The following is a 23,100-nucleotide window of genomic DNA, read 5'->3' as shown; positions in this document are numbered from 1 at the left end:
CCTGCCCGTTCTTACCACTGTGACGCCAGGGCCTAATTTACACAAGAGAGAGTAGTGTAATGATTATGTTTTATTGTTTTCTTTCTAATTGTTCATGTCATTGTTGTTGGCAAGGCCAGCATGTATTCCCCCTCCCTAATTGCCCTTGCAAAGGTGATAGTCAGCTGCCTCCTTAAACTGCTGCAGTCCGTGTGGTGAAGTTACTCCTAGTGCTGTTAGGTAGGGAGTTCCAGGATTTTGACTCAGTGACGAAGGAACTGTGATGTAGTTCCAAGTCAGGATGGTGTGTGACTTGGAGGGGAACTTGCAGGTGGTGGTGCTGCCATGAATCTGCTGCCCTTGTTCTTCTAGATGGTAGAGGTTGCAGGTTGTGGAAGAAGCCTTGGTAAGTTTAGTTTAGTTTAGTTTAGAGATATAGCACTGAAACAGGCCCTTCGGCCCACCGAGTCTGTGCTGACCATCAACCACCCATTTATACTAATCCTACATTAAACCCATATTCCTACCACATCCCTACCTGTCCCTATATTTCCCTACCATCTACCTATACTAGGGGCAATTTATAATGGCCAATTAACCTATCAACCAGCAAGTCTTTGGCATGTGGGAGGAAACCGGAGCACCCGGAGGAAACCCACGCAGACACAGGGAGAACTTGCAAACTCTACACAGGCAGTACCCAGAATTGAACCCGGGTCGCTGGAGCTGTGAGGCTGCGGTGCTAACCACTGCGCCACTGCTGCAGTGCATCACACTGTTGCCACTGCACCAGCGCTGTAGAGAGTAAATGTTTAAGGTGGTGGATGGGGTGCCAACCAATCGGGCTGCTTTGTTTTAGATAGTATCAAGCTTCTTGAGGGTTGTTGGAGCTGTACTCATCCAAGCAATTGGAGAGTACTCCATCATACTCCTGACCTGTGCCTCCTAGATGGTGGACAGGCTGTGCGGAGTCAGAAGGTGATCCACTTGATGCAAAATTCCCAGCTTCTGACCGGCTCTTGGAGCCACAGTATCTATATGGCTGGTCCAGTTAAATTTCTGGTCAGTGGTGACCCCCGGGATGTTGATGGGGGATTCAGTGACGGTAATGCAATTGAATGTCAAGGGTAGATGGTTAGATTCTGTCTTTTTGGAGTCATTGCCTGGCACTTGTTTGGTGCAACTATTAGTTGCCTCTTATCAGCCCAAGCCTGAATGTTGGCCAGGTTGTTGCATGTGGGCAAGGATTGCTGCAGTATATGAGGAGTAATGAATGGGACTGAGCACTATGCGATCAGTGAACATCCCATATCTGACCTTATAGGAACATAAGAAGGAAGGTCATTGATGAAGCAGCTGAAGATGGTTGGAACTAGGACACTACCCTGAGGAACTCCTGCGGTGATGTCCTGGAGCTGAGATGATTGACCTCCAACAACCGCAACCATCTTCCATTGTGCTAGGTATGACTGCAGGCAGTGGAGAGTTTTCCCCCGATTCACAGAATCACAGAATTGTTGCAGCGCAGGAGGCCATTCGGCCCATCTTGTCTGCACTGGCTCTCCGAATGAGCAATTCGCCTAATACCATTCCCTGGCCTTCTCCCTGTAACCCTGCACATTCATCCTTTTCAGATAACAGCATAATTCCCTTTTGAATGCCTCGGTTGAACGTGCCTCCACCACACTCTCAGGCAGTGCATTCCAGACCTGAACCATTCGCTGTGTGAAAAAGTTTTCCCTCATGTCGCTTGATTCCCATTGACTTAATTTTGCCGCAACTCCTCGATGCAACACTCGGTCAAATGCTGTCTTGTTGTCAAGGGTAGTCACGCTCACCTCATCTCTGGAATTCAGTTCTTTTGTCCATGTTTGGACCAAGGCTGTAATGAAGTTTGGAGCCAAGTGGACCCGGCAGAACCCAAATGCAGCATTGGTGAGCAGGTTATTGCTGAGTAAATTTCAGATTTCCAGCATCTGCAGTATTTTGCTTTTATTATATCACTTTGCTGATGATTGAGAGTCACGTGATGGGGCGGTAATTGGCCACATTAAATTTCACCTGATTTTTGTGAACAGGACAGACCTGGGCAATTTTCCACTTGGTTAGATGCCAATGTTGTAGCTGTACTGGAGCAGCTTGGCTAGAGGCTTAGCTAGTTCTGGAGTACGTCTTCAGCATTAGAGCCAGCATGTTGTCAGGGCCCATAGCCTTTGCTGTGTCCAGTGCGCTCATTGCGCTGAGTGAATCAGATTGGCTGAAGACTAGCTTCTGTGATGTTGCGGACCTCAGGAAGAGGCCGAGATGAATCATCCACTCAGCACTTCTAGCTGAAGATGGTTGCGAATGCTTCAGCCTTGTATTTTGTACTGATGTGCCAGGCTTTGCGAGCATTGAAGATGGGGATATCGCTGTCAGTTGTTTTAATAGTTCACTACCGTCCGTGACCGAATGTGGCAGGACTGCTGAGCTTTGATCTGATCCATTGGTTGTGGGGTCGCTTAACTCTGTCTAAAATCTGGTGCTTCCGCTATTTAGCATGCATGCAGTCCTGTGTTGTAGCTTCACCAGGTTGGCACTTCATTTTTAGGTATGGCTGGTGCAGCTCCTGGCACATTGTTATGTTTGGTCCCCTGGCTTGATGGTAATGGTAGAGTGAGGGATATGTCAAAGCCTTAAGGTTAGATTGTGGCAGAATGCAATTCTGCAATAGGACTATTAATACAGAGGATTTGAGTTCGGATCCCAATATGGCAGTTTGCGAATTTGAATTCTGTTAATAACATTTAGAAGTAAGGACCTGGTATCCATAGAAATAAACATGAGGCATTTGAATTGTCATAAAATTCCAACTGGTTCACTTGAAAACCTGCCCGACTTACCCAGTCTGACACTGACTCCAGCCTCATACCATTGTGGTTAACTGCCCTCTGAAATCTTCTAGCCAGCCACTCAGTAGTATCAAATCACGATAAAGAGTAACACCAGAATAACACTTTCACACGGACTGCAGTGGTTCAAGAAAGCAACCCACCACAGGGCAACTAAGATGGGAAATAAAAGCTGGCCTTACCAGCGAAAGAATTTTTAAAAAAAACAGCTGGTGAGCTGCAGGAGTGAAACTAGCGCTGTGATTCAGATTGCCAGCTGTGGAGGGCAATAAATCAGCTGGCTCTTGCATGGAGTAGGTTGACAGTCAGAGCTGGGAGGGGGAGACAATCGAGAGGTTCTGATTTACAATTACAAGTCACCTTGCATCAGAAACAGGCAGGTGCTCCAGCCACTCACCTCAGGACTATGCTAAGGTGGCCTTGGCTGAAATGCCAGTGTAAATGGGGTGGCAAGTGACCTAAAGCCATTTCAGGCAGAGGCATTTAAACTGACCCAACTATTACCCAGCCTTTGTGTCGCCTTGCGTGAAACCATGAGCATGTAGTGTTTATGCGTCTTATGCTGGTAACATCGGAAGCATGTTTGTTAGCAATAAAATGGGCTCTGCAGCAGCATGGATATTTGTCTGTGTGTTTCAAGTAGCTCAGGTTACCAGAATGATTTTGCATATTGCCTCAGTGAAGCTGAGTTGAGAGAGAGCTCTTCATTGTACAATCTTAGCGTAAAAATAGACCGTGTGTGTACTGTTACCTTAGCAACCTTGCTGAATCCCAAAACCTTTGTTTCTCATCTAACCCCCATGACCTACAAATGTGGGAAACTGTATTGAAATGCTGGTCCACCTCCATTCAATGGATGTCTAACAGTGCTCCTGTCACAATGAGAGGGGCAATCCTCCTTTGCAGTATCCCCTGCAAGAAAACAGGCCTACTCCTTTCTCTGCTTCTCATCATCAACTGTTGACAGCAAGAATTTAAATTTTTGAATGCATGTTGTGCCTTTAAAGGTAGGCAATGCACTGATGCATTGTTAATTTGCCAAGGTCAGCTTTGCGCTATGTATGCAGTATATATATGTACGCTATGTATTGTGCACACAATGCATTGTGACTTGATTACATAATCAGGTCTTATATCAGAAGACCTGTCCGGCAGATTGATATTTATATAGCACCTTTACTGTGGCAAAATATCAAGGCAGTTCACAGGAGCATTATCAAACTAAGTTTGGTATTGAGCCATATAAGGGGTTTTTAGGATAGATGACCAAAAGCTTGATCAAAGATGGATTGTAAGGAGCCTCTTAAAGGAGGAGAGATAGAGAAAAAGACTTGCATTTAGATAGTGCCTTTCCGAACCACTGAACATCCCAAAGTGCCTTAAGCCAATGAAGTACTTTTGAAGTATTGCAATGTGAGAACAATGGAAGCCAATTTGATCACAGCAAGTTCCCACAAACAGCAATGTGATAATGATTTGAAAATCTGTTTCTGTAATGCTGATTGAGGGATAAATATTGATCAGGATACCTGAGATAACTCCCCTACTCTTATTTGATATATTGTCATGGGATCTTTGATGTCCACCCGAGAGGACAGAGGGGTCTCAGTTTAACGTCTTTTCCGAAAGACCGGCACCTCCTGCTGTGCAGCTGTCCCTCAGTACTGCACTAGAATGTCAGCCTTAATTTTTGTGAGGCAGAGAGGATTAGGGAGGGAATTCCACCTTGAGCTCTTGACATAGTGAAGCAATTAAAATTGGGGACGCTCAGAAGTGGAGGGTATCTCAGAGGGCTTCATGTTTGGAGGGGATTACAGAGACAGGGAGGGGCAAGGCCATGGAGGGATTTGAAAACGAGGGTGAGAATTCCTGGCATTGCTTAACCAGGAGTCAGTGTAGGTCAGCAAATGCTGGAGTGATGGGTGAAGGGGATTTGGTGCAAGTTAGGATGGGGCAGCAGAGGTTTAGATGACCTCAACTTTACAGAGCATAGAACGTGTGAGGCTGGCATTGGAACAGTCAAGTCTAGAGGTAACAAAGGCATAGGTGAGGGTTTCAGCAGCAGAAGAACTGAGGTAGGGACATAGTTCGCTGATGGTACAAAAGGTGGAAATAAGCAGTCTTAGTGATGGTACGGATATTTGGTCAGAACCTTATATCGGGGTTAAATATGACACTGAGGCTGTGAACAATATGGTTCCGCCTCAGACAGTTTCTGGGGAGAGGGATGGAGTTGGTGGTGAGGGACCAAAGACAATGGCTTCAGTCTTCCCAATATTTAGTTGGAGGAAATTTCTGCTCATCCAGGACTTGATGTCTGATAAGCGATAAGACAATTTAGAGACAGTGGAGGAGTTGAGTGAGGTGGTGATGAGATAGAACTGGGTGTTATCAGTGCACATGTGGAAACTAACACTGTGTTTCAGACGATGTTGCTGAGGGGCAGAACTTAAATGAGGGGGCAGCTAAGGATAGATCCTTGACACCAGAGGTAATAATGTGGGAGTGGGAAGAGAAGCCATTGCAGGTGGTTCTCTGGCTATGATTTGATAGATAAGAATGGAACCAGCAAGTGCAGTCCCACCCAACTGGATGACACAGGAGAGGTGTTGGAGGAGAGTGGTGTGGTCAGCTGTGTCAAACGATGCAGACAGGTGGAGAAGGATGAGGAGGGATAGTTTACCTTTGTCACAATCACATAGGATGTGTGGCTTTGATGGGGATTGTTTTGGTACTGTGGCAGGGGCGGAAATGTGATTGGAGGGATTCAGAATGGTGTTCCTGGAAAGATGGGCACAGATTTGAGGTGACAGCATGTCTAAGGACTTTTGGGAGGAAAGGGAGGTTAGAGATGAAGGGGTCAGAGGTTTTTTTTTTGAGGAGAAGGGTGATGACAGCAGATCTGGAGGAGAAGAGGACAGTACCCAAGAAGACAGAACAAGTAACAATATCAGCTAACATGGGAGCCACAAAGGGAAGTTGGGTGGTAAACAGTTTAATGGGAACAGGGTCGCAGGAGCAGGAGGTGGGTCAAGGACACATTGTCATGTGTGTCATAGGAACAGGAGGAGGCCATTTAGCTCCTCGATCCTGTTCTATCATTCAATGACATTGTTTGATCTGCAAACTAACTCCATATAGGCCTTTGCACAATATATTCCTTAGATTTTTGTTAAATAAAGGTATTATCAATCTCAGAATTAAAATTAACAATTGATCTAGCATCAATTGTTGTTTGTGGAAGAGAGTTCCAAACTTCTGCTGCCCTTTGTGTGTAGGAGTGTTTTCTTACTTCCCTCCTGAAAGGTCTGGCTCTAATTTTTAGACTACGCCCCCTAGTCATGGACTCCCCAACCAACAGAAATCGTTTCTATCTACCCTGTCTGTTCTCCTTAATATCTTGAAAACTACACTCAAATTACCTCTTAACTTTCTACATTCCTGGGAATACAACCCTAGTTTGTGTAATCTCTCCTAAATTTAACCCTTTGAGTCCAGGTATCATTCTGGTAAATCTATATTGAACTCCTTCCGAGGCTGTAATATCCTTCCTAAAGTGTGGTGCACAGAACTGCTCACAGTACTCCAAATGCCGTCTAACCAGGTCTTCGTATAGCATGACCTCTACCCCCTTGTAACCAAGTCCTCAGTATATAAAGGCCAGCAATCCATTAGCCTTTTTGATTATTTTCTGTACCTGTTCATGACATTTTAATATTCTGTGTACTTGGACTCCCTAGTTTCTTTGGACTTCCACTGCTTCTAGCTTTTAACTGTTTAGGAAGTACTCTGTTCTATCCTTATAGGTCCAAAGTGGATGACCTCACATTTGCCTACTTTGAAATCCATTTGCCATAGTTTTGCCCAGTTAATATCTCTAATTTTATGCTTGCATCTACAGTGCTTACAATACTATCATTGTGTCTTCAGTACACTTGGATATGTGGCTTTCTATCCCATCATCTATATCATTAATAAATAGTGAATAGTTGAGAACCCAACCCAGATCCTTTCAAGACACCACTAGTCACATTTTGCCAATTAGAGTACTGTCCATTGTCTCTAATCTCTATCTACTGCTGCTCAGCCAATTTCCAAACCAGGTCAATAATTTGCCTTCAATTGCATAAGCTTCAACTTTAGCTAACTTGAGGGTGATTTAGACTTAAATCTGTACAAAGCAAACTACATAGGTATCCACTGTGTGTTTAAAGTAAATTGGGAAACTAGATTAAACAATCTGGCAAATATTTAAAGAATAAATTCATAATTTGCAACAAATATACAATCCTTAAAGAATAAACAATTTCATGGGAAATGTAGTCCAACTGTGGCTGCCAAGAGAAATTTAAAAAAAAATACAGGATTAAAGGATGCCAAAAAGCATTATAAGCCTGAGGATTGGGAGGATTTTAGAATTCAACAAAGGATGACCAAAAAACTGATAGAGAAAATAGAAAATGAGAGTAAGTGAGCAAGGGACATAAAAACAGATTCTAAATTTTCTGTGGGTATGTAAAAAGGAAGAGATTTGGAAAAGTAGAAGTGGACTCATTAGAGGCAAAAACAGGAGAAATTATAATGGCGAATAAGGAAATAGCAGAGACATTAAACAAATACTTTGTATCAGTCTTCACAGTAGAAGACACAAAAACATTCCGTAAATAGTGGAGAACCAAGGTTCTTGTGGAAATGAAAAACTTAGGGATATTATTGTTAGTAAAGAAATAGTATTGGAGAAATAAATGGGACTTAAAGTTAACAGATCCCCTGGACCTGATAATCTGCATCCTAGGGTTTTAATAGAGGTAACTACAGGGATAGTGGATACATTGATATTGAGCTTTGATAATTCCCGAGAGTCTGGACAAGTCCCCATGGATTGGAAGGTAGCATAAGTAAACCCATGATTCAAGAAAGGAGGGAGAGAGAAAACAGGGAACTATAAGCCAGCAGGATTGTCCTAAAGACCCATCTGGTTCACTAATGTCCTTTAGGGAAAGAAATCTGCCATCATTGCCTGATCTGGTCTACATGTGACTGTAGACCCACAGCCATGTGGTAGACTCTTAACTGCGCTCTGAAATGGCTCAGCAAGCCACTAAATTGTATTAAACCACCGCAGAAAAGTCGAAGAAGAATGAAACTGGATGGACCATCCAGCATCAACCTATGCACCAGAAACGACAAAGGCACAACCTGTCCAGTCAACTCTGCAAAGTCGTCCTCCCTAGCATCTGAGGACTTGTGCCGAAATTGGGAGCGCTGTCCCACAGACTAGTCAAGCAACAGCCTGACATAATCATACTCACTGAATCATATCTTCTAGCCAGTGTCTCAGATTCCTCCGTCATCGTCCCCAGGTATGTCCTGTCCCACTGGCTGAACAGACTCACCAAAGGTAGCGCCACAGTGACATAAGGGAGGGAGGGAGCAGCCCTGAGAGTCCTCAACATTTACTCCAGACCCCATGAAGTCTCATGGCATCAGGTCAAACACGGACAAGGACACCTCCTGCTAATTACCACCTACTGTCCTCCCTCAGCTGCTGAATCAGTGTTCCTCCATGTTGAACACCTCTTTGAAGAAGCACTTGGGTAGCAAGGGCACAGAATCTACTCTAGTTGCGAGACTTCAATGTCCATCACTAAGAGTGGCTCGGTAGCACCATTACTGACTGAGCTGGTGGAGTCCTGAAGGACTTAACTACCAGACTGAGTCTGCGGCAGGTGGTGAGAGATCCAACAAGAGGGAAAAACTTAACGTTGCCCTCACCAATCTGCCTGTAGTAGATGCACCTATCCATACAGTATTGATAGGAGTACCCACCACACAGTTCTTGTGGAGACGAAGTCCCATCTTCTCACTGAGGACATGTTCCATCATGTTGTGTGACACTACCACTGTGCTAAATGGGATAGATTCAACACAGATCTAGCAGCCCTGAACTGGGCATCCATGAGGCATTGTCGGCCATCAGTAGCAGCAGAATTGTATTCAACCACAATCTGTAATCTCATGGCTTGGCATAGCCCTTGCTCTAACATTACCATCAAGCGTTGGGACCAATCCTGGTTCAATGAGGAGTGTAGGAGAGCATGCCAGGAGTAGCACCAGGCATACCTAAAAAGGAGACACCAACATGGTGAAGCTACAACACAGACTACATGCATGCTAAACAGCATCCTTTAGACCAGGGTTGTCCAACATATGGCCCGTGGGCCAGGATCCGGCCCGCCCAAGGCTTCTATCCAGTTTGCAGGTATATTTCAGAGATGAGAAATTTTCCATTGTCTTCTTCGTTCAGACCGGCTTTTTAAAACACTGAGCTGAGTTTCACAATGACAGGTGCTGAAATTGGGAACAGTGGTTTCCCAACTTTGGGCAGGTTCAGTGTTTTAAAAAAGGCGGATGCCACCGGAAAACCCCGAATCTGTTTGAAGTTGAGAAACCGCTGTTCCCGATGTCAGCACGACTTTATTAAAAAAAACTGACCAACCACAAAGCAATGGTGCTAGTGCTCCCTCTTTCTGCAACTGTTAGAGAGAGAGAGAGAGAGAGAGAGAGAGAAAGGGGAACAGAAAGAGAGATGGGTAGAGAGAGAGAGGCAGAGAGAGGGGGGAAGGAAAGACAAAGAGGGGGGACGCAGAGAGAAAGGCAGGGAACAGAGAGACAGAGAGGATGAACAGAGAGAGAGGGGGGTAGAGAGATGGAGAGAGAGAGGGGGGAGAGAAAGAGAGAGAGTGATCAAGATCACCGACAGTTGGACATCTATCCAGAATACTCCTCATCGCTACAACAAGTGTGCAGACAAACATTGACTACTTGTGCAAGCAAAAAATAAATGCCAGATATCTCACTAAATCAGTGATGCGAAAGTCAGTCAATACATTAATCTTCTTTTAAGCTTCTTCACAAAAGTGCACATGTTGTTTTGATTATTAGTAAGAATTTTTTAATGCCTTTATCTTTCCAAAATTGTCTCAGCGGCCCCCTGTGTAAGACACAAATTATAATGTGGCACCCCTCCCCACGTGAAAAGATTCGACAACCCTGCTTTAGACAGAGCTAAGCGATTCCACTACTAACGCGTCAGATCAATGCTCTGCTCTCCAGCCACACCCAGTTATGAATGGTGGTGAGTAATTAAACAACTGACAGGAACATCGCCATCCTCAATGAGGGCGAAGCCCAGCACGTCAGTACAAAAGACAAGGCTGAAGCATTTGCAACCATCTTCAGCCAGAAGTGCTGAGTGGATGATACATCTCGGCTTCCTGTTGAGGTTTCTACCATCACAGAAGCTAGTCTTCAGCCAGTTAGATTCACTGAATGTGATAAAGAAACAGCTGAGCACACCGAACACAGCAAAGGCTATAGGTCCCGACAACATCCTGGCTGCAGTGCTGATGACGTGTGCTCCAGAACTAGCTACACACCTAGCCAAGCTGTTGCAGTACAGATACAACACTGGCATCTAACCAAGTGGAAAATTGCCTAGGTATGTTCTGTCCACAAAAAGCCCCATCATTCTACTCTCAATCATCAGTAATGGAAGGTGTCGTCACAGTGCTATCAAGCGACATTTACACAGCAACAGCCCGCACACAGATGCTCAGTTTGGGTTCCGCTAGGGCGACTCGGTTCCTGACCTCATTACAGCCTTAGTACAAACATGGACAAATGAGCTGTATTCCAGAGCTTAACATCAAGGCAACATTTGACTGAGTGTGGCATCAAGGAGCCCGAGCAAAATTTAAGTCATTGGGAATCGGGGGAAAACTCTCCGCTGATTGGAGTCATACCTAACACAAAGGGAGAAGGTTGTGGTTGTTGAAGGTCAATCATCTCAGCTCCAGGACATCACTGCATCTTCCCACCCACCCAGTCCCAACCATCTTCTGCTGTTTCATCAATGGCCTTCCCTCCAACATAAGGTCAGAAGTGGGGACATTCACTGATGATTGCACAACGTTCAGCACCATTTGCAACTCCTCAGATACTGAAGCAGTCAGTGTCCACACACAGCAAGATCTGGACAAAATTCAAGTTTGGACCGATAAGTGGCAAGTAACATTCGCGCCACACAAGTGCCAGGCAATGGCCATCTCTAACAAGAGAGAATCTAACCATCTCCTCTAAACATTTAATGGCATTACCATCACTGAAGCAGGACAAGTCCACGCCAGCCAATAACTGTCCCATCAGTCTACTCTCATCATCGGTAAAGTGATGGAAGTGTCGTCAACGGTGCTATCAAGCGGCACTTGCTTAGCAATAACCTGCTCAGTGATGTACAGTTTGGGTTCTGTCAGGGTCACTCAGCTCCTGACCTCATTACAGCCTTGTTTCAAACGTGGACAAAAGAGCTGAACTGAAGAGGTGAGGTGTGAGTCACTGCCCTTGACATCAAGGCAGCATTTGACCGAGTATGGCATCAAGGAGCCCTAACAAAACTAGAGTCATTGAGAATCAGGAGGAAAACTCTCCACTGGTGGGAGTCATATATAGCACCACAGGAAGATGATTATGGTTGTTGGAGGTAAATCATCTCAGCTCCAGGACATCACTGCAGGAGTTCCTCAGGGTAGTGTCCTAGGCCCAACCATCTTCAGCTGCTTCATCAATGATCTTTCTTCAATCATAAGGTCAGAAATGGGGATGTTCGCTGATGATTGCACAATGTTCAGCACCATTCGTGACTCCTCAGATCCTGAAACAGTCCGTGTAGAAATGCAGCAAGACCTGGACAATATCCAGGCTTGGGATGATAAGTGGCAAGTAATATTTGTGCCACACAAATGCCAGGCAATGACCATTTCCAACAAGAGAGAATCTAACCATCTCCCCTTGACATTCAAAGGCATTACCATCGCTGAATCCCCCACTATCAACATCCTAGGGGCTGCCATTGACCAGAAACTGAACTGGAGTAGCCATATAAATACTGTGGCTACAAGAGCAGGTCAGAGGCTCGAAATCCTGTGGTGCGTAACTCACCTCCTGACTCCCCAAAGCCTGTCCACCATCTGCAAGGCACAAGTCGGAGTGTGATGGAATACTCTCCACTTGCCTGGATGGGTGCAGCTCCAACAACACTTAAGGAGCTCAACACCATCCAGGACAAAGCAGCCCGCTTGATTGGCACCCCATCTACAAACATTCACTCACTCCACCACTGACGCACAGTGGCAGCAGTGTGTACCATCTACAACAGGGTCCCCAAACTTTACCAAAGGGCCATTAATAAACATGTACTCACCCTCCTGGGCCATATGGAGAAATCGTTCTCTGCAACACTCAGTGATTTATGCACTTGCTGCTCACTAACTAAGCGGCCAGTGTCTGGGGTCATATTGGAGACAGCAATGCACACTCCAGCGTGCAGATGATCGTTGGATAGTCTTGATGTAAACCTTGATTTGGCAATCCTCACCCGTGAAAATGTCTGTTCACAAATGTACGTGCTGCCGAACATAGTAATGAAGCCCAGGGCAATTTTTTTCAGACATGAAAAATTGTCACTTGGGAGGTGCTTGTAGAATGCAATCAAATCACCTTCACTGTCCTTGTCCTTCAAAGTCTTGTTTGTCTGGAGATCAATGAGTTCCATTGTAGAGATTCTGGTGGTGAATCAACACTGACAGCAAACGGATTTTCAAAAAGCCATATGTCAGCATCATGTCGGTGGAAATCTTGGGATCTTGGAAAACCACTCTTGTAGCAATACAACCTTTTGCACTGCCGTGTCCCTTGGAAATTCTGTTCCCAGAGTTTGGCTCTGTTTGAGGATTGCACAAGCTGGAAAAAGAACGAGCTTGCCCTCAGCTAACTGCTTACTAAGCAGCTGCAGGTTTATTGCAAACCCTTTCACATAGCTATATAAATCGCAGATTAGCTTCCCTTTGCCCTGCAATTTAATGTTGAGATCATTTATGTGCTGAATCAGATCGGTTAGAAAAGCTAGCTTCCATAACCACTGGCTATCAAAAAGTTATTTCACAGGCCTGCCTTTTTCAGTCATGAGCACTCTGCTGCGACTGTGCCAAATGTCAGTGTGGGAGAGCATGTCGCTGTACAGTGCATCAATTTTTTCCAACTAACTTTGGAATTGTCTGTGGTTGAGTGCACTAGAACAGATGAAATTTACCATTGATACTACGACTTTCATAACCTCAACAAAGTCTAGTGCCTTGCCACAAAGCGACTGTTGATGGATAATGCAGTGTAATCCGATTGGTTTTTTCTATGCCTATTGACACTACGTGGCTGTTAATTCTACCCATCAACCCAGCAGTTTTCCCTGTCATGTTCCTTGCCCTGTCAGTGGTAACACTTCAGATTTTCCCACTTTAAATCCAGACGCTTGAGTGTTTTGCAGATGTCTGCCCCTGTACTAGTAGTGTCTTTCATATTATGCAGCTCTGCCAGTTCCTCAGTAATATTGAATGATTCGTCAATACTACGAATGGATACAAGCAACGGAGCTGTGTCAACAATGTCATTACTCTTGTCCAAAGCAATAGAAAAACATCAAAATTTTGAGCATAACCTTGTAACTGTGTCAACAGGTCATCACCTAAGTCCTCTACCCTTCTAGTAACTGTGCTAGCTGACAGACTCACCGCTTCAAAGAGGTCTCGTTTTCTGGGCATATTTCCTCGACTACTCGTAGCATGCACTGCTTGATAAACACTCCCTCTGTAAAAGGCTTGCCGCCTGCTACTATTAGCTGAGACACTCGGTAGTTGGCTTTAACAGAGGCAACATTTTCCTCAGATTTCCTTCTGAAGAGGTTTTGATGGCACATGAGGGATTTTTTCAACTGCTCAAATTTTTCCTTCCTCTGGTCACCCGTATATTCAGAGAACCTGTCCTGGGTAACCACAATGGTTTCTTGGCATATCAAGCAAATAATTTTATCTATGTGAGGGACACAAAAATATTCATCTGACCACTTTTCATTAAATTTGTGACATTCTGCATCAATCCTTCTTTGACATGATGGCTTCATGATGTGGTACTTGAAAAGGACGACAACAAGAATATTGAAGTCTGATGTAGAGTGGGAACTGTTGCAATGCATTCTTTTTAATAGGCCTATTGGCTACTTGCCTTTGATTGGCTGGCCTCAATAGTTGTGCACTTTGTTGAACCAATGAGAGCAGAGAGACATCAACGCATCATGGGCTTGCGTTTTTTCTGCTGTGCTTGGTCAGATTTATACCCATTTCCATAGGCCATACCTTAATGCTTATTAAATTGAACTGTGTGGTCGATTTTTTTCAAGCATTTGTCAGGGGGCTGGTCAGAAAAATTAACTGGGCCGCATTTGGCCCATGGGCCATACTTTGGGGACCCCTGATCTGCAGCATGCACTGCTGCAACGCACGAAGGCTCCTTAGATAGCATCTTCCAAACCTGCGGCCTCTACCACTTAGAAGGACAAGGGCAGCAGATGCATGGGAACACCACCACCTGCAAGTTCCCCTCCAAGCCATACATCATCCTGATTTGGAACTATATCGCCGTTCCTTCACTGTCGTTGGGTTAAAATCCTGAAACCCCGTTCTGAATAGCACTGTTGGTGTACCTACACCATATGCACTGCAGCGGTTCAAGAAGGCAGCTCAACACCACCTTCTCATGGGCAATTAGGGATGGGCAATAAATGCTGGCCTGTCCAGCGACGCCCACATACCGGGAACAAATAAAAATAAATAAATTTAGGATTAGTTACAACATAAGAAATAGGAGCAGCAGTCGAGTATACTGCTTGTCGAGCCTGCTCTGCTATTCAGTATGATGATGGCTGATCTTGGGCTTCAACTCCACTTTACCGCCGGCTCCCTATATTCTTTGATTCCCTGAGAGACCAAAAATCAGTCTGTCTCAGCTTTAAATTCAACAATGGTACATCCACAATCCTCTGGGGTAGAGAATTCCAAAGATTCAAAACCCTCTGAGTAAAGAAATTTCTCATCATCTCAGTCCTAAATGATCAGACCCTTATCCTGAAACTGCGTCCGCTTGTTCTAGATTCCCCAGCCAGAGTTAATAGACAGAATAAACAGGTTATTTTCAGGTTGATAGGATGTAACTAGTGGGGATCAGTGCTTGGGCCTCAGCTTTTAATCTATTTTAATGACTTAGAACAATGTAATGTATCCAAATTTGCTGATGATACAAAGTTAGTTGGGAAAGTAAGCTGTGAGGAAGGTGTAAAGAGGCTGCAAGGAATAGACAGGTTGAGTGGGCAAAAACATAGCAGATGGAATATAATGTGGGGAAGTGTGAGTTATCCACATTGAAAGGAAAAGTAGAAAAGCAGAATTTTTAATTGGTGAGAGACTGGGAAATATTGGTATTCCGAGGGACCTGGGTGTCCTTGTACTCAAATCACAGCAAACTAACTCCAGGTGCAGCAAGCAGTTAGGAAAACAAATAGTTTGTTAGCCTTTTTAAAAATGGATTAGAGTGTACGAGTAAAGAAGTCTTACTATAATTGAATCGGGTCTTGGTAAGACCACACCTGGAGTAGTGTGTACAGTTTTTGTCTCCTTACCAGGGAATTATAGACCAGTTAGCCCAACATTAGTTGTCAGGAAAATGCTAGAGTCTATAATTAAGGATGGGTGACTGAGCACCTTCAAAATTTTCAGCTGATCAGAAAGATCGAGCATGGATTGGTAAAGGGTAAGTCATGCCTGATGAACCGGATTGTGTTTTTTTGAAGAGGTGACTAAAGTAGTGGACAGGGGAATGTCTATGGATGTCATTTATATGTACTTCCAGTGGTATTTGATAAAGTCCCTCATAAGAGACTGTTAGAATATAAGAAATAGGAACAGGAACATAGGAGCAGGAATAGGCCATTCATCCCATCAAGCCTGCTCTGCCATTCAATACGATCATGGCTGATCATCCACTTCAATGCCTTTTTCCTACACTATCCTCATATCCCCTTATCTTGTTTGTATTTAGAAATCTGTCAATCTCTGCTTTAAACTTACTCGATGACTGAGCTTCCACAGCCCTATGGAGTAGAGAATTCCAAAGATTCACAACCCTCTGAGTAAAGAAATTTCTCCTCATCTCTGTCCTAAGTGGCTTCCCTCTTATTTTGAAATTATGTCCCCTGGTTCTAGACTCCCCAACCAAGGGAAACTTCTTACCTGCATCTACCCTATCTATCCCTTTAAGCATTTGTAGGTTTCAATGAGATCACCTCTCAGTCTTTGAAACTCTAGAGAATACAGGCCCAGTTTCCCTAATCTCTCTTCATAGGACAGTCCTGCCATCCCAGGAACAAGTCTGGCGAACCTTCATTGCATTTCCTCTATGGCAATAATATTTTTCCAAAGGTAGCGGAACCAAAACTGCACACAGTACTCCAGGTGCGGTCTAACCAAGGTCCTATATAATTGAAGCAAGATTTCACTACTCCTGTACTCAAATCCTCTTGCGAGAAAGACTAACATAACATTAGCCTTTTTAATTGCTTGCTGCACCTGCATGTTAGCTTTCGGTAATGCCATTTGCCACTGTTCCAACCACTTGACTAGTCCTTTGATATCTCCCTGCAGTCTACAGCTTTCTTCATTCTTGAGAAACAAGGGAGTCAAAGGGTATCGGGGGTAGGCAGGAAAGTGGAGTTGAGTCCACAAACAGATCAGCCATGATCTTATAGAATGGTGGAGCAGACTTGAGGGGATGAATAGCCTACTCTTACTCCTAGTTTATATGTTCATATCAACCATGTGGCCAATTTTTGTATTGTCTGCAAACTTCTTAATCATACCCACTAGATTCAAGTCCAAATAATTGATATATACCACGAACAGCAAGGGACCTAGCACTGAGTCCTTCAGAACCCCACTGGAAACAGCTTTCCAGTCACATAAAACCTCCATCAACCATTACCCCACAAGAGCAGGTCAGAGGCTAGGAGTCCTGCGGTGAGTAACTCACCTGACTCCACGGGACCTGTTCATCATCCGCAGGGCACGGGTCGGGAGTGTGATGGAGTACTCTCCACTTGCCTGGATGGGTGCAACTCCAACATCACTTAGGAGGCTCAACACCATCCAGGACAGAGCAACCCGCTTGATTGGCATCCTATCACAAACAAACATTCACTCTCTTCACCACCGATACACAGTGACAGCAGTGTGTACCATCAACAAAATGCACTGCAGCAACGCACCAGGGCTCCTTGGACGGCGCCTTCCAAACCTGCGACCTCTGCCGCCTAGAAGGACAAGGGCAGCGGTTGCACGGGAGCACCACCACCTGCAAGTTTGCCTCCAAGCCACACACCATCCTGATTGGAACCATATCGCCATTCCTTCACTGTCACTGGGTCAAAATCCTGGAACTCCCTTCCTAACAGCATTGTGGGTGTACCTACCCCATATGGACTGCAGCAGTTCAAGAAGGCAACTCACCACCACCTTCTCAAGGGCAATTAGGGATGGGCAATAAATGCTGACCTGGTCAGTGACGACCACATCCCATGAACGAAGAAAAAAACACTTTGCTGCCTGTCCCTGAGCCAATTTTGGATCCAACTTGCAACTTTGCCTCGGATCCCATGAGCTTTTATTTTTGTGACCAGATTGTCATATGGGACTTTATCAAAAGCCATGCTAAAATCTGTCGAGACTACATCAAATGCACTACCCTCATTGACTTTCCTTGTTACTCCTCAAAAAATTTCATCATACTAGTCAGATCTGACCTCTAACAAATCCATGCTGACTGTCTTTGGTTAATCCATGACTTTCTAAATGGAGAGTTATCCTGTCCCTCAGAATTTTTTCCAATAATTTTCCCACCACCGAGGTTAGGCTGACTGGCCTGTAATTACTTGATCTATCATTTTCTCCCTTTTTAAACAATGGTGCAATGTTAGCTGTCCTCCAGTCATTTGGCACTACACCTGTAGCCAGAGAGGATTGGAGAATAATGGTCAGAGCCTCTGCTATTTCTTCTCTTGCTTCCCTTAACAGCCTAGGATACATTTGGACTGGGGATTTATCCACTTTCAAAGATGTTAAACCCCTTCATACCACCTCTCTCACTATGTTAATTTCATCTAATATTTCACATTCCTGTTCCCTGATTGCATTTTTGTATTGTCCACTTTTGTGAAAATAGATGCAAAGTATTCATTAACAACCGTGCCAACATCCTCAGCCTCCACACACATTACCCTTGTTGTCCCTGCTGTTTCTTTTGTTATCCTCTTGCTCTTTGTGTATTTATAAAAATCTTTGGGTTTTCCTTGATTTTACTTGCCACTATTTTTTATGCGCTTTCTTTGCTTTCCTAATTTTCCTTTTTTAATTTCACCCCACACTCTTTATATTCCTCTACGTTTACTGCAGTTTACTGCCCTCTTTCTGTCATAAGCTTCCCTTTTTTTCTTTTATCCTCTCCTTTTAAGCCCCTTGACAGCCACCTTTAAGGGAGCATACTTGCTCTGAACCCTCACTATTGGTGCTATTTTGTGCTCTTCCCCTGTGGCGAGTTTGGAGGCGGGGAGGCCATTTAATTGGGCAGGTGGGGACCCTACCACCTTCCCGCCTCCACCCCAATTAAGTCCGTGGCGGGAAGGCCCATGGACGACCTTCTCACCCCGCTGTCAATTGAGGCCCTTAAGGGGCAATTAATGCCCAATTAAAGGCCTCTTCCTGCTGCCGCTGTTATTAACCCAGCAGCAGGCGGGCCTGTCGCCACATGGGGAGCACAACATGCAAACCTATGTGGGATTGATTGTCGTGTCCCGGGGGGGGGGGGGGGGGGCGCTCCTTGTTCAAAGCCACTCAGTGCCTGATTGAGGGAAGTGGGGGTCCACTGAGAGCCACACCACCCGCACTTGCTGCCGATCTCCTATACCCCCTCCCCATGACCTCCACCCGGCAAAACCCCTCCGGCTATTACTCACCTCTGGCCTAGTCACTCCATGATCCTGGGCCTGCAGTGGGTGTCGTTCTAGCAGCAGCTACTGCCTCCCCATGACGCTGATGAGCAAAAGAGCTCCCAACCAATCAGGGGCTGGCAGCGGTGGGAACGACTTCCCGCCTCCGAGGTCCTGATTTTGTGGAAGGCATACTGGTGACCTCTGAATTGCCTGATTGGCATGTAATACTGGTGGACCTTCCCAGAGGAAGCAACATGGGTCTCTTGCTGGCTCTCCAACCGGCAGCCAAGACCCCCGTCACCACCATAAAATTTCCCTTATAGCTTCCTTGACTGCTTCCTACTGATCTGTCACAGATTTACCTTCAAGCAGCTGTTTCCAGTTCACATTTGCCGAATCAGCTTAGTAAAATTAGCTTTTCCCCAATTGAGAACTTTTTATTCCTGGTTACAGAACTCAGAAATAGGAAGGGTGCGGTAACAATGTTGGGGCTGCACTACAGGCCTCCCAACAGCGAGCGTGAGATAGAGGTACAAATATGTAAACAGATTATGGAAAGATGTAGGAGCAACAGGGTGGTGGTGATAGGAGATTTTAATTTTCCCAACATTGACTGGGATTTGCTTAGTGTTAGAGGTCCAGATGGAGCAGAATTTGTAAGGAGCATCCAGGAGGGTTTTCTGGAGCAGTATGTAAATAGTCCAACTCGGGAAGGGGCCATACTGGACCTGGTGTTGGGGAATGAGCCCGGCCAGGTTGTTGAAGTTTCAGTAGGGGACTACTTTGGGAATAGTGATCACAATTCCGTAAGCTTTAAAATACTCATGGACAAAGACGAGAGTGGTCCTAAAGGAAGAGTGCTAAATTGGGGGAAGGCCAACTATACCAAAATTCGGCAGGAGCTGGGAAATGTAGATTGGGAGCAGCTGTTTGAAGGTAAATCCACATATGATATGTGGGAGGCTTTTAAAGAGAGGTTGATTAGCGTGCAGGAGAGACATGTTCCTGTGAAAATGAGGGATAGAAATGGCAAGATTAGGGAACCATGGATGACAGGTGAAATTGTGAGACTAGCTAAGAGGAAAAAGGAAGCATACATAAGGTCTAGGCGGCTGATGAAAGACGAAGCTTTGAAAGAATATCGGGAATGTAGGACCAATCTGAAACGAGGAATTAAGAGGGCTAAAAGGGGTCATGAAATATCTTTAGCAAACAGGGTTAAGGAAAATCCCAAAGCCTTTTATTCATATATAAGGAGAAAGAGGGTAACTAGAGAAAGGATTGGCCCACTGAAGGACAAAGGAGGAATGTTATGCTTGGACTCAGAGAAAATGGGTGAGATTCTAAACGAGTACTTTGCATCGGTATTCACCGAGGAGAGGGACATGACGGATGTTGAGGTTCGGAACAGATGTTTGATTACTCTAGGTCAAGTCGGCATAAGGAGGGAGGAAGTGTTGGGTATTCTAAAGGGCATTAAGGTGGACAAGTCCCCAGGTCCGGATGGGATCTATCCCAGGTTACTGAGGGAAGCAAGAGAGGAAATAGCTGGGGCCTTAACAGATATCTTTGCAGCATCCTTAAACACGGGTGAGGTCCCGGAGGACTGGAGAATTGCTAATGTTGTCCCCTTGTTTAAGAAGGGTAGCAGGGATAATCCAGGTAATTATAGACCAGTGAGCCTGACGTCAGTGGTAGGGAAGCTGCTGGAGAAGATACTGAGGGATAGGATCTATTCCCATTTGGAAGAAAATGGGCTCATCAGTGATAGGCAACATGGTTGTGTGCAGGGAAGGTCATGTCTTACCAACTTAATAGAATTCTTTGAGGAAGTGACAAAGTTGATTGATGAGGGAAGGGCTGTCGATGTCATATACATGGACTTCAGTAAGGCGTTTGATAAGGTTCCCCATGGCAGGCTGATGGAGAAAGTGAAGGCGCTTGGGGTCCAAGGTGTACTAGCGAGATGGATAAAGGACTGGCTGGGCAACAGGAGACAGAGAGTAGCAGTAGAAGGGAGTTTCTCAAAATGGAGACGTGTGACCAGTGGTGTTCCACAGGGATCCGTGCTGGGACCACTGTTGTTTGTGATATACATTAATGATTTGGAGGAAAGTATAGGTGGACTGATTAGCAAGTTTGCAGACGACACTAAGATTGGTGGAGTAGCAGATAGTGAAGGGGACTGTCAGAGAATACAGCAGAATATAGATAGATTGGAGAGTTGGGCAGAGAAATGGCAGATGGAGTTCAATCAGGGCAAATGCGAGGTGATGCATTTTGGAAGATCCAATTCAAGAGTGAACTATACAGTAAATGGAAAAGTCCTGGGGAAAATTGATGTCCAGAGAGATTTGGGTGTTCAGGTCCACTGTTCCCTGAAGGTGGCAACGCAGGTAAATAGAGTGGTCAAGAAGGCATACGGCATGCTTTCCTTCATCGGACGGGGCATTGAGTACAAGAGTTGGCAGGTCATGTTACAGTTGTATAGGACTTTGGTTCGGCCACATTTGGAATACTGCGTACAGTTCTGGTCGCCACATTACCAAAAGGATGTGGATGCTTTGGAGAGGGTGCAGAGGAGGTTCACCAGGATGTTGCCTGGTATGGAGGGCGCTAGCTATGAGGAGAGGTTGAGTAGATTAGGATTATTTTCATTAGAAAGACGGAGGTTGAGGGGGGACCTGATTGAGGTGTACAAAATCATGAGAGGTATAGACAGGGTGGATAGCAAGAAGCTTTTTCCCAGAGTGGGGGTTTCAATTACTAGAGGACACGAGTTCAAAGTGAAAGGGGAAAGGTTTAGGGGGGATATGCGTGGAAAGTTCTTTACGCAGAGGGTGGTGGGCACCTGGAACGCATTGCCAGCGGAGGTGGTAGATGCGGGCACGATGGAGTCTTTTAAGATGTATCTAGACAGATACATGAATGGGCAGGAAGAAAAGAGATACAGAACCTTAGAAAATAGGCGACATGTTTAGAGAGAGGATCTGGATCGGCGCAGGCTTGGAGGGCCGAAGGGCCTGTTCCTGTGCTGTAATTATCTTTGTTCTTTGTTCTTTGTTCTTTATTGACAAGGACACCCAGGTCCCTTCATACATAGACACTTCCTAATCTCTTACCATTTAAGAAATACTCTGCACATCTGTTCCTCCTACCAAAGTGGATAACCTCACATTTTTCCACATTATATTCTATCTGCCACATGTTTGCCCACTCACTAAGTCTGTCCAAATTCCCTTGAAGTCGCATTGCATCTTCCTGACAACACACATTCCCACCTGGTTTTGTGTCATCCGCGAACTTGGAAATTCTACATTTGGCCCCCACATCCAAATCATTGATATATATTGTGAACAGCTGGGGTCCAAGCACTGATCCCTGCGGTACCTCACTAGTCATAGCCTGTCAATGCGAGAATGACTGGTTTATTCCCACTCTGTTTTCTGCCGATTAACTAATCCTTAATCCATTCCAGTATATTACCTCCTATCCTATGCTTTAATTTTGCTAACCAACCTCCTGTGGGGGACTTTATCAAAGGCCTTCTGAAAATTCAAGTATACCACGTCCACCGACTCCCCTTTATCAATTCTGTTGATAACATCCTCAAAAAACTCCAACAGGTTTGCCAAACCTATTTCCATTCATAAATCCATGTTGACTATGCCCAATCAGATCATTATTATCCGAGTGTCCATTTATCACATCCTTTAGAATAGATTCTACCATTTTCCCAACGACTGATGTAAGGCTAGCAGGTCTGTAATTCCCTGTTTTCTCTCTCCCTCCCTTCCTAAATATTGGGGTGACATTTGCAACCTTCCAATCTGCAGGAACCGCTCCAGAATTTATAGAAATTTGGAAGATGATCACCAATGCATCCATTATCTCTATAGCTACCTCTTTCAACACTTTGGGATGTAGAATATCAGGTCTTGGGGACTTATCAACCTTCAGCCCCATTAATTTCTCTAACACAACCTTCTTACTGATACTAATTTTAATTTCCTTCAATTCCTCATTCCCACTAATCCCTTGGATCTGTAATTCTGGGAGATTCCTTGTATCTTCCTCAGTGAAGACAGACACAAAGTAATCATTTAGCTTCTCTGCCATTTCTCTATTCCCCATTATAAATTCTCCTGACTCTGCCTGTAATGGACCCACATTTGTCTCAGCCAAATGTTTCCTTTTTACGTACCTACAGAAAATCTTACAGTCCATTTTTATATTTTTTGCTAGCATACATTCATATTCTATACTCCTTTCATCAGTGTCTTTGTCCTCCTTTGCTGTATTCTA

Source organism: Heterodontus francisci, chromosome 20, assembly GCF_036365525.1.
Source record: "Heterodontus francisci isolate sHetFra1 chromosome 20, sHetFra1.hap1, whole genome shotgun sequence".
In the NCBI taxonomy this organism is placed as follows: domain Eukaryota; kingdom Metazoa; phylum Chordata; class Chondrichthyes; order Heterodontiformes; family Heterodontidae; genus Heterodontus; species Heterodontus francisci.
This window is presented reverse-complemented; position numbering follows the sequence as displayed.